We start from the raw sequence: 11981 nt of genomic DNA, 5'->3' as shown, positions 1-11981 counted from the left end.
GCGAACCCAATCATACACGAAATAATTTTTGTTCGTTTTAAGTGTTGATGCTGCTCCTTACTTTCAGCTGAAAAACTTTTTTTTATTTAATTTCTGATCGTTTTTTAAATAATGCTGGGATACCCGATGCCCCCTTCATAGCAATGTCACTTCTTCCATGAAAACTTCTTCCATGGAAAGATTCACCCTCATAACCCCCCCTCCACCCCCGACTACCAGAAAAAATGCCCCCTTAAAATGTCTTATGCTTTCCAATAACCAATACTATATGTAAACACTGGGTAAAGCTCATAGCTTTCAGCCCTCCCCCTGGGAACTTTGGTGGATTAAGTTATCCCAAAAGACATAGTTATTATATTTTTGATCATGCTGAACAAAATGGCTATCTCAAAATTTTGATCGGGGGACTTTGGGAAAAAAATTAGCGTGGGAAGGGGCCTAGATGCCCTCCATTTTTTTTGGTCACTTAAAAAGGGCACTTGAACTTTTAATATTCGTTCTAATGAGCCCTCCCACGATATTCTAGCACCACTGGGTTAATACGATCACCCCTGAGAAAAAACGACAAAAAAAAACAAAAAAAACAAATAGACACGCATCCGTGATCTTTCTTCTGGCAAAACAAAATACAAATTTCCACATTTTTGCAGATAGCAGCTTGAAACATCTACAGTAAGGTTCTCTGATACGCTGAATCTGATGGTGCGATTTTCATTAAGGATTGATAATTTTTAGGGGGTGTTTCCACCTTTTTTCAAAAATAAGGCAAATGGGTAGGACTTAACTTGACGAAACTTATATATTTGAAATCAGTATTAAAATCTGATTCTTTTGATGTATATATTGGTATCAAATTTCCGTTTTTTAGAGTTTCGGTTACTATTGAGTCGGGTCGCTCCTTACTTACAGTTCGTTACCACGAACTGTTTGAAACATGAAGAAATTTTAAAAAACGGATCAAAATATGAAAAAGAAGAAAAAAAATCTCATTGAAATTCAGGCAAATGCGGAATGCTGGTAAAATTTCGGTCCCTTTTGTCTTTCTTTGAAAGTAGTTGAGGAAGCTGAGTGAAACTCTCAGGAATGAATCTAAGGCCTCGATGGTCACCTGAGAGGGTAATAACATCCCCTTCTCCCTCCTATAAGAGCGCAGACCCTTGATGACATTTTACAATCTTTCTGTTGTAAAAGCGACACCGAAAGAATTAAATGTACTGCTCGAATTAGGCACAAGAAAAGTTTGGGCATAATACCTTTGCTATGTCCTGAATTAAAATTTTTTAAATATTTGAAATTTATTTATTAAATTTAGGAAAAAATCTTAATATAGCCTAAAACCCTGCCGAAACAGTAGGAAAGGTATTTTCTACAGCTAGAGCTAATGAGGTAGACTAAAAACCCCCAATTAAGGAACTTTCTTTTGCAAAATTTAGATAGAAATAGAGCAAGGACGTATCCACAATTTTTACTTAAGGGGGAAAAGGGTTAAGGTGAAGTTTTCAAAGAATATTCAGGCAGATGTTTAACTAAAACAAAACGAATTATGAGCATGTAGATTTTCAAAAAGGTGACATAGCAATGTCTCAAGAGCGGCTTACATGATTAAGTTTGACCTTAAAGGGTAAGCTGTGCGGATTCTGAACCAGCCAGAAGGCAGTATGTGCATACTATTAATACTGAAACTACTGCTGCTGTTACCAATGATGCAGAAGTTATTAAGGTGAAATTTTTAGGAAACACTTAGGAGGGGGGCGGAGGGGGGGGGTTCAATTAAACAAAAAAACATATGCAGGCAGGTTTTTGAAAGGGCATTTAAGCAATATCATAGACAACGCAGTTCCATAATAGCTAGAAAAAATCATTGAAACTTTTGAAGCAGCCAATTTGACTGGAAAATAAAAGTTCTAGTTCCCTTTCTAAGATTCAAAAGAGTTTTACGGTAAGCTCCTCCTAAGCCCATTGATTTTCCAAACACATCCAGGCACAATTTTGAGACAGCCATTTTGTTCAGCATAGTAGAAGGGTTCAGTCATTATTTCTCTAGGGATATTGGGCAGGTCCACCCCCCACAATTATGCAGTTGGCCCATTATGCTTTAAAACTAAACGTCACTTCCTCTGACGGGGAATCTGACGGGGAATTTCCTCTGACAGGGAATCGAACCCGGGTCTTCCGCCTGACAGTCAGGAGTATCGACCGATGTACCAAAGAGACACAATTGTACTTGTATTTTTAGTATTTGGAATCTATTTTTGACGCAAGCAAATCCCCACAAAACTTGATATTTGGTTTTTGGAAAACAGGAGTGATCAGATTGAGCTGAAATTTCGAAGATAAGCTCCCAGGCCCCAGGAAAGCTTATCCTCTAAATTTCAGCCCGATCAGACAACGTTAAAGGGGGGCTGTGGTGGGAAAGTTTAACATGGGCTCTTATAGGAAAACGAGGTTTTTCGTAAATGTAAATTCGGGGGATAATTTTTTCGGTCTGAAAATATCAAAAGGCCCTAACAGGTCGAATTCTGCTTCGAATGAGTCCTCATTCAACCGGATCAGTTGCCAACTGTGGCCTGTAGGCGTGGCTAACAAAAAAAAAAGAGAAATGAGCATTAAGTAGCTATATCTGGTTTTTGGAAAACAGGGAAACAGGGAAGGAGTGATCGGATTGAGCTTAAATTTCGAGGATAAACTCCCGGGCCCTAGGAATACTTAACATCTAAACTTCAACCAGATCGGACAACGTTAAAGGGGGACTGAGGTGGGAATTTCGAAACTTCCGGCCCAGTTTACTCCATGAAGATAAAATGGGAGGAGGATGAAATTTTGCACGTTTCTTAGTTTGAGCTTGGGCTACAAAATGCAATCCCCGCCGTCTCTATGCGGCATCTAGGACCTGAAATCACTTAACACTGTGGTGGGTCGCCTCTTTATAGAGGCACAAGTGTGCCTCCTTGACAATGGCTTTCGGCTTCCAATAGTCAGGAAAAAGATCTATGTAAATATCAAGTATTGCTAACTGAAAATGAAAAGTTAGCAAAAGAAAATAATTAGATTCTTGATGATCTTTAATCAATTTTGATATCAATAGATGTACCAAAAAGTTAGCTTATTGTGCTGATTCCAAATATATGATATTTTTTAAGCACAGTGTTACCCATTATTGGGCCTGAGAAAATTTGCCAAATTTTCAAAAAAGGTGAAAAATACCCCATAAAAGTCAAAAATTTTCCATGAAAATCACGCCATCAGATTCAGCATATCAGAGAATCCCACTGTAAAGGTTCCATGCTCCTATCTATAAAAATGAAATTCAATAGTGATTGCCCGAAGAAGGGTCACGGATTTGTGTTTATTTGTTGTTGTTGCTTTTTCCAGGGGTGATCATATCGAACCGATGGTACTAGAATTTCGCAAGAGGGCTCGTTCAAACGAAAATTAAAAGATCTAGTTTCTGTTTTCAGTGACCAAAAATTTGGAGGACAACTATCCCCCGTCCCACGCCCTTTTTCCTAAAAGTCGTCTGGTCAAAATTTGGAGATAGCCATTTTGTTCAGTATTGTTGAAAGGTACAATAGATGTGTCTTTGGAGATGACATGACCCCTCAGAACCAACAGAGGAAGGGCCGCAAGTTATGAAATTTGCCCATTGTTTATATATAGTATTTGTTATAGGGAAGTATACCAACATTTTCCAAGGGAGGAAGAAGATCTTCTGGGGATGGATTATCTATGGGGAGAATTTTGCATTGGGATAGAGGTTTCTGGGGGTGAACTTTTCAGGGGAAATTTTACATGGGGAGAATTTACCAGAATTTGTATACATAATTTTTTTATTTGTCTTTTTTCTCGTTGTTGATCCCATTGTAAATGTAGAGACACTTTGAGGGAACTCTCAGGGGGAAGTTTTCAGCAGAGTTGGAATTCCCTAGGGATCTTTTTTTTTGGGGGGGGGGATTTTCCACGGGAGAAATTTCCATGGGGGAATTATCACCAGGGGATATCCTCCATGGAAAATTTCTGGGGGATAAACTTTCCAGGGGGGGGGTATTGTCCAAACAGGGATTTTCCCCAATGACCTTAAAGAGGATCAGAAACTAAATGAAAACAAGTCTTTCTTCAAATAAAAGTATGGTAAGGAGTATTTTTCAGGGAGAATCGTAAGAAACATTTTCTGGGAAGAATTCGCAGCAAGGATGGAATTGTCCGGGGTAATTTCCCGGTGGAAGAATTTTACAGGAGAGGATATTTATATAGAGGAATTTTTCATGGGGAAATTTTCCAGAGGGGGGGGGGGAATTTCCCGGGTTCATCTGAAAAACGATCAGAAATAACTACAAAAACTAGTTTTTTCTACCGAAAGTAAGGAGTGACATTAAAACTTAAAACGTACAGAAATTATTCCGTATATGACGGGGGCTACTCCCTCCTCAATACCCCCCTCTCTACGCTAATGTTCGACCTTTTGTCTCATTTTTTTAAGAATGAGTCTTGAACCACAGGGGCCGCGCTACCCTAGGAGCAAGCCTCCCCCTCCACCCATAGTGGAGAGGGACGGAGCCCCCCCCCTCCACCCACGTATTCATTTACTTCGATGCATCCAACAGAAATTTTTAGACATAAATTTTGTTAAAAATGGTCCAAACAACTTATAACAATGCCCTCAGCGTTTACACAACCCCTAAGACACCTGGGACAAGGGTTGTAAGTTATGCCCCAGGGGCATATAAGGTTCTGTGGAATGGGTAGTCGTATAAACTTCAGATGGGGCTCATTTGATTGAAGTCTAGTGCCCTTTATAAGATTCAAATGGTATTTGAGGGCAACCCCCTCCCCCTTCGCATCTATCAGTTCCGTAAACTAGCATCCAATCAAAACTGTATACATCTATTTTGTTCAACATTGTTCAAAGGTCCAGTAATTATGCCTTTCGGGATGTCATCCCCCTGATTAAAGGGCAACCCAGGTTACCTAGCGCTCCGCAACGTCGCTTGAATCCTGGATTGTACCTTATGACATGCGCAAGAAATACTCTGATTGGCAAGAAGCTACCAAAAGAAGTGAAAATGCTAACCCTCATGCCGAACATATTTGTCAAGCGGAACTCTCGTAGGAAGATGAGCCTTAAGCCCCCCAATTAGTTTTCTACTGTTTACATGTTTTTATAATTTTTGTGCTTTCAGACTAGTTCATTTTTTATGGATGTACTAAATGAATCTTTTTCGTTTTCACTACATTCGATATGTTAACTGACCACTTTGAAAGAGGTTTACAAGTCATTGAGACTAGTTTCTGAGATTTCAAGATGGACATATAATGAAGATATTATAGACAAATCATGGACATAATTTGGCTGAAAAGGACACATTTTTGGATGCTCAAGGGACATATTCATTGACCAAAAAGTTGGCAACTCTGCTGTAGGGGAATACCTTTTAAAACGTTTTGTTTTGCTGCGTCTTCTAAGAGTGAACTGCAGTCACGTAATTTCGTCTAAATCCTGGGAGGGGGGAGGGGCAAATTTGGAGCCAATTTGGTGCTCCTGCATTAAAAGTACTCTCTTACATACTGCTAGTTTGGTAAATAAAATAAAATAGGAGGAATATATGATAGTTTAGAAACAAATTTGGGCTATATATTTGCACATTATGGGGGGGGAGGGTGGGGAGTAACGCATAGCATATATTAATACTTAACCTAACCTAACCTAGGTGCCTTCCCCCCCCCCTACAAACCCCCAAAAACAACAGTTTAAATATCGTATACGCAATGAAAACCACGCTATGCATTGCATTACTCTATAGCAGTGTCTTGAATTAACCTGTCAAAAACGGGTTTCTCGTGACTGGTTCCCATTTCAGTATATAAAAGAGTATATTTAATGCAGAAGTACCGCCAATTTTCCCAAATCAATTGAAAATTACAATGAAAACTGAAAAATGAGTCATCATGGTTGCAGCGGTAGCTGCAACCTAGTGAAGAGTGAACCACAGCCCATAGTAAACAAAAGTTTATAAGTGCGTTTAGAGAAAAACTACCTAGTGAAAAAAAAAATTACCATCTGACTTTGATTCACGAATGGCAACTTTTATTTCGGTTTGTCTTGAAAGTAAAAGTTTATTGCGGAAAGAAATTTATATGGATTAAAAAAAAAACTACAACCCTTTTGGAAATGGCGTCAGATGAAAATGAAAATTGTACCATTAAAATCAGCATGGTCAAAAACCTTGAGTAAGTAAATTAAAGTCTCCCTCCTTGAACAACAAGGAAAATCACTTTTTTTTTTTATGGGTAGCACTTTTCTGTCTCCCGTTGTTGTTGTTTTTTTTTTTTTTTTTTGCCAGGGCTAGCGAAAGACAAGAACAACGTAGATAGATATTTAATGGCTCATTTGAACGGAAACAAAATTTGCTATTGCCATTTTAAGTGACGGAAAAGATTAGAGGGCAACTATGGTCTTTTTTTGAAATTTCGATTCATTTATAAGTAATGAGTGGCTTTTCTATATAGCAAAATAACTCCCTAAGCCTAAACGCACATGGATGCTGAGCTAGCAAAATTTTACAAAAGCATGTCGATATGCAAACCTGTCCGCTTAGTTAACGTTTTTTGTCGGAGCTGCTCAACTAGAGCTTTTTTCTTAAGTGCTACTAAATTTATTTTTTTAAACAAAGAATTATAAATCCATTTCTTCTTAAAAAAAAGAAGAAAAAAAAAAAAAGAAACGACACTATGTTTTGATTTTTCTTTCCACTCTTAAACTTATTTTTTCCTTCAATTATTGTACGGCTCCTTCATTTAGCTCCTTAATAAGGGTAGAGGTGTCTTATCTCCCCTAAATTGGAGTTGATTAGAAATTATATAAAAAAATAAGTTTTCAACTGAAATCTAGGAGCAACATTAAAACTTAAAACAAACAAAATTATTCCGTATAAAAAAAAATTCATGGCAGCGTTGTTTCCATGGGTGTAGGCAGCATCTTGTGTAGAGGGGGGCAGCCGCTTCTGAGATGGAGGGGGAGGGGTCTTACTAATACTTCCCGAGGTCCTTTGAATATAGGTGAAACTAGTTATTCTATATTTCGCTAAAACTCGGCCTTTAACATTTTCCATGTTCTACTTTTCCTGCAACAGTATAATATAAGAGACCCACTATCCAACTTCTAATTTCCAGAAAACATAAACACCAAAAAAGCGATTTGACACAAATCACATTATGGTTAGATAACACCTTCTTCTAAGAATTCAATTCAAAAGTTTACAGTTGGGCAAAATTAAATATCAACAGGGGGAGAGGCCTGGGCATCGGCACCATAGGGTCTCGGGGGGGGGGCAGTCGAGAGTGTGATGGAGGGCCTTTTAAAAACTGCTTTTCCAACCATCTCCTTTTTCAACCATATCTAATGTAAATTTGAAGGTCTAGGAGGGGGGGCAGCGCCCCCCCTGCCCCCCTCCCTACGCCCATGGGTATAGGGGAGACTGGCCCACGTTTAGCCAAAGCAAACAGTTTCAATATAAAAACCTATGGGGCTTCTAGTGGATTTTAAAAGCTCCGACAGATGGCAGTGTATGTTTTTAAAATGTCTGACCTTAATTAATACTTTTACCAAAAATATCAGATTGGATCACGTTTTAAGGTGATTAACTCTGAAAGCCTACGCCTAATTACGAATACTAGAAAACTCGCGTTGTAAACTCACATTGTATTCTCTTATTATTTGCCTGTTTTTGGCAGCTTCCCAGACTTCACCAGTTTGCTGTTAGTATTTTTTCATCCTGCGGGATAGCGAACTCCCATGTTCGGCCACAATACCTGTGGTAAATTCTGCATGCCGTACCAAGGTGTCCAAAAGTGGGCTATGCTTGTAAAGGCTGTGTAAGCAGCATATTTAAAGGTTGAAGTCAAGCTTAAAACCCAAAACTCTGTTAAATCTGGCGTTGTTTAATCCTGTCAGAATATTAGGTGAACTGAAGTTCCATTTTTTCCTGTTAAATTTCATTCAAAATAAAATGCTTAAAAGTAAAACAGAAGAGAAAAGAAAGAAAGATGGCTGTGATCCAGAAGAAAATAAAACAGCAATTTTTTCTGTCTTATTCTACAAGAAGTCAGTTGGATTCCTTAGAAGTGCCATGGCTGTCCCTAAAGGAACGCTGCAAGACTACATATAAAAAAGTTGAGAAGCTGAATATCTTTCTAAAAACTCTGGACCTAAGTTTCCTTACACCCTGTTACAACACATGATAAATATTTACAGAGGATTGAACAAGAAAAAGACTAAAAACCTATTTGAAAACGATAGCTGATATGCTTTTGACTGTATTCCCATAGAAGCGGGTAAATTTACATACACTTATGCCATTATTAAGAGCATAAAAGTACTGGATAACAGAACTGCAAAGGCAGTGGAGACAGTGGAGGAATTACAGGTAAAGATTGGTACCGTGGTTTTATGGATTGCCTTAAAACTCTATCAGTAAAAACACCAGAAAGTACAAGCCCATGACAGACAACTGCTTTCAACCGTCACAGTGTAGGAGCTTTCTTTAACCACTTGGAGCGAGGCCTATATAAACACATGTTCAGAGCACAAGACATTTGAAAAAGTAGCAACTGAAGAACTTAAGGTCCACTTTTGGAAGGATACTGGAGCAAGAGACTTTGTGATAACTGAAGAGATGGATATTGTCTTAAAGACAGAAGTTGAAACAAAACTGCCACCACTGACAGGCAGAACACCAAGATTAGCGGAGCGGCTTACTTTTGGTGTTGATCAGTCAATGTGTAATTAGAAATTAATACTCTTTAGTTTTTTTTTAACCTTAATGATATTCATTTTGTAACTTTTTATGCTGACCATATTGTTTCTTAATTTTATAGCCGAAAAACAAGCTTTAATGTTCCCCTGGTCACATTTCTTTCATTTTTGTCCGGTGGCAAAACATAAGCCAGAGACGGCCGAACCAGTGCCGGGATGGCCCAGGTTTGGCACTCTTGATCACTTGGATGGAGAGGCATCCAGGTAGAAAAATGGTGGAGTATTTCTAATTGTCTTTTGCAAGGATGGTATTGAATGAGTTACTTTTGCTTTGGCATGCTCAGCAACTTCTTATCGCTTGAATCAACTCATAGAGAATTATACAAGTCAAAATCAGCCGATCATGGGCCAGTCTCCTATCTATATATCGGACCGAAAATCAATATTGAAGATCGAAACGTAAATGTTGATATTGCAAACGATATTTGGAAATTTCTGTTTGTTTCCAGCTTTTTTAACCATCTACCAGTTAACATCCAACAAAAAATTCCAACATACGAAAAGTTCTAATTAATGTCTAGCGTAAATTTGAAGTTCTAGGGGGAACAGCTTCTCTCCCCTGCCCCCCTTCCCTACGCCCATGGTTGTTTCTAAATTAAATCATCTCTTTTGCATACTCCTTCAAATCGCTTTAGCTGAAAACATTGCTCCCAAATATTTGAATTTGTCACTTTCTATCTAAGTTTTCATCTTTAGAGTTACATTCACTTTTTAGTTCATCTCTCACCTTAAGGAACTTTTTTTAACTCAACTATCTCCTGCTTTTATTATATAATTAATTAAAAAAAAATTGGTGCTTCCGTATTAGCTAGCACACACTCGTGAAGTTTGCTTATAAGTTTGCTTCTGTAACTAGAGAAGTGAAGTCGGGTTAATCATAATGAAATATACCAAAATAGGATGAAAATATAATACTATAGAAACAAAATTATGATAACTACGACAAAGAATTATGGAAAGCAGGCCGCCCAGAACACATTATATTAAATACCTAACCTGACATAACTTAACTTTTTCCACAAAACAAGTTTTTCAAAGAAAAGTAAAGAGCTCCCTTAAACCAAAAATGAGCAGAAATAAAGTCAAATAATTTTCAAAGTGTAAAACTACCACAAATCGTTGTGAATAAATAAATGAAACGAAAACGAACAAAAATTACAATAAAAAACCGAGTCAAACTCAAAACGAGCAAAAATTATCATGAGTAGAAGTAACACCCCCCAAGTCTTCTCAAGACCACAACATAATTTGCACTTTACAGACAAGAAATTAATTTTAAATTTTTCACTTTTTCTACTTTAATAAATAAAAATTTTTTAAAACTTTAAGGAATAAATATCAGTGAAAATCCACGATCTTTTTTTTATCAGTAAAGTCCAAATTATGTTCTAGTCTTGAGAAGGTTCCATACGGGGGTTGTTAGTCTTACTCATGACAATTTTTGTTCGTTTGTACTTGGACGATAATTTTACTTTATTTTTGCTCATTTTTGGTTTAATGGAGCTCTTTAATTTTTTTTTGAAAAACTTGTTTTGTGAGAAAACTTTTTTTAAACTAATTTGTGTTCATTTTTTATTGGCATAGTCTTTTTCATGGAAAAAATATTTTATATCTTTTTGGTTTTTTGTATAAAAATCAATAGTTTGGCTTGCTATTTGTACGTTTGAGAAATTTTTTCAAGAATTTTTAATCCTAACACAAATAGTATTGTTTAATTCAATTTCATACCTCCTCAAGGTTACCAGAAAAATATGACTTAACAACCTGGACAACTTGGATACACTAGACTCTTTTGATTTATGTATTTTGTAAGGTCAAAAGTAGTAATAGTAGTAGTCCCAAAAGTTTAAGCTTAATACTCCCAGTTGTTTTCGACATATTAATGAGGTACCTTATTGGCAACCATACACACAGAGCCATTAAATTTAGTTTTAAAGTGACGTTTAGTTTTAAAGCATAATGGACCAACTGCATAATTGTGGGGGATGGACCTGCCCAATATCCCTAGAAAAATAACTACTGAACCCTCTTACTATGCTGAAAAAAATGGCTGTCTCAAAGTTATGCCTGGATGTGTTTGGAAAATGAGTGGGCTTGGGAGGAGGGCTGCTTACCCTTAAGTCTCTTTTGACTCTTAAAAAGGGAACTAGAACTTTTATTTTCCAATCGAATTAGCTGTTTCAAAAGTTTCAATGATTTTTTCTAGCTATTATGGAGCGGCGCTGTCAATGATATTGCTTAAATACCCTTTCGAAAACCTGCTTGCATATGTTTTTTTATTTAATTGAGCCCCCCCCCTCCTCCTAAACGTTTACTAAATATTCCACCATAATACCTTCAGCATCATTAGTAACAGTAACAGTAGTTGTAGTATTAATAGTATTCACATATATTCGTCTTCTGGCTAGTTCAGAATCCGCACAGCTTACCCTCTAAGGTCTAACTTAATCATGTAAGCCGCTCTTGAGATATTGCTTTGTCACCTTATTGAAAATCTACATGCTCACAGTTTGTTTTGATTTAGTGCAACATCCGCCTAAATATTTTTTGAAAACTTCAACTTAATACTCTAAGCTTGCATAGTAGCAACAGTTGTAGTAGAATTAATAGCAAAATACCTTTGGTTTCTTCAACATCCCTTTCGAGATACACTGAAAGTTTCAACTTAATACCATGAAACTTCCCTGAAGCATTTCTGAAATTTCCTGTAGCATTTCTTGACAACCTGTGTTGGCATAGTGTGTTTCGATTTAGTTCCATACAGTTTCAATATTTCCAAAATGTTTCGCCTTAATACCCTTAGTTTTAGTAGCGGCAGTATAGTACCAGCCATAACAGCAGTAGCAATAACATTTAAAGAAGTAACCTTAGATTTAGTGGCAGTAGTAGCAGTGGAATTACTAATAATAACAGTAGTAGTACTGTAAGTAGCAGCAGCATTAGGATGCAAATATCTTCTTTTGGTTAATTGAACATCCCCTACAACAAGCTGTGTTAGTTTCAACTGCAAACGCCAAATTGTTCCTAAGATATTGATGTTACGCTGTTTTGACTACCTGCACACAGTCGGTGTGTTGGGATTCAGTTCACCCTCACACCCTTTCCAAAAAATTCCTGATAATTTCAGCTTCACACCCTTAGGCATAGTTGTGCTACGAGTCATAGTAGTACT

Source organism: Artemia sp. Qi Xiang Cuo, chromosome 9 (assembly GCF_049724085.1).
Source record: "Artemia sp. Qi Xiang Cuo chromosome 9, ASM4972408v1, whole genome shotgun sequence".
NCBI classification, from domain to species: Eukaryota; Metazoa; Arthropoda; class Branchiopoda; order Anostraca; family Artemiidae; genus Artemia; species Artemia sp. Qi Xiang Cuo.
Note: the sequence above shows the minus strand (reverse complement) of the source record.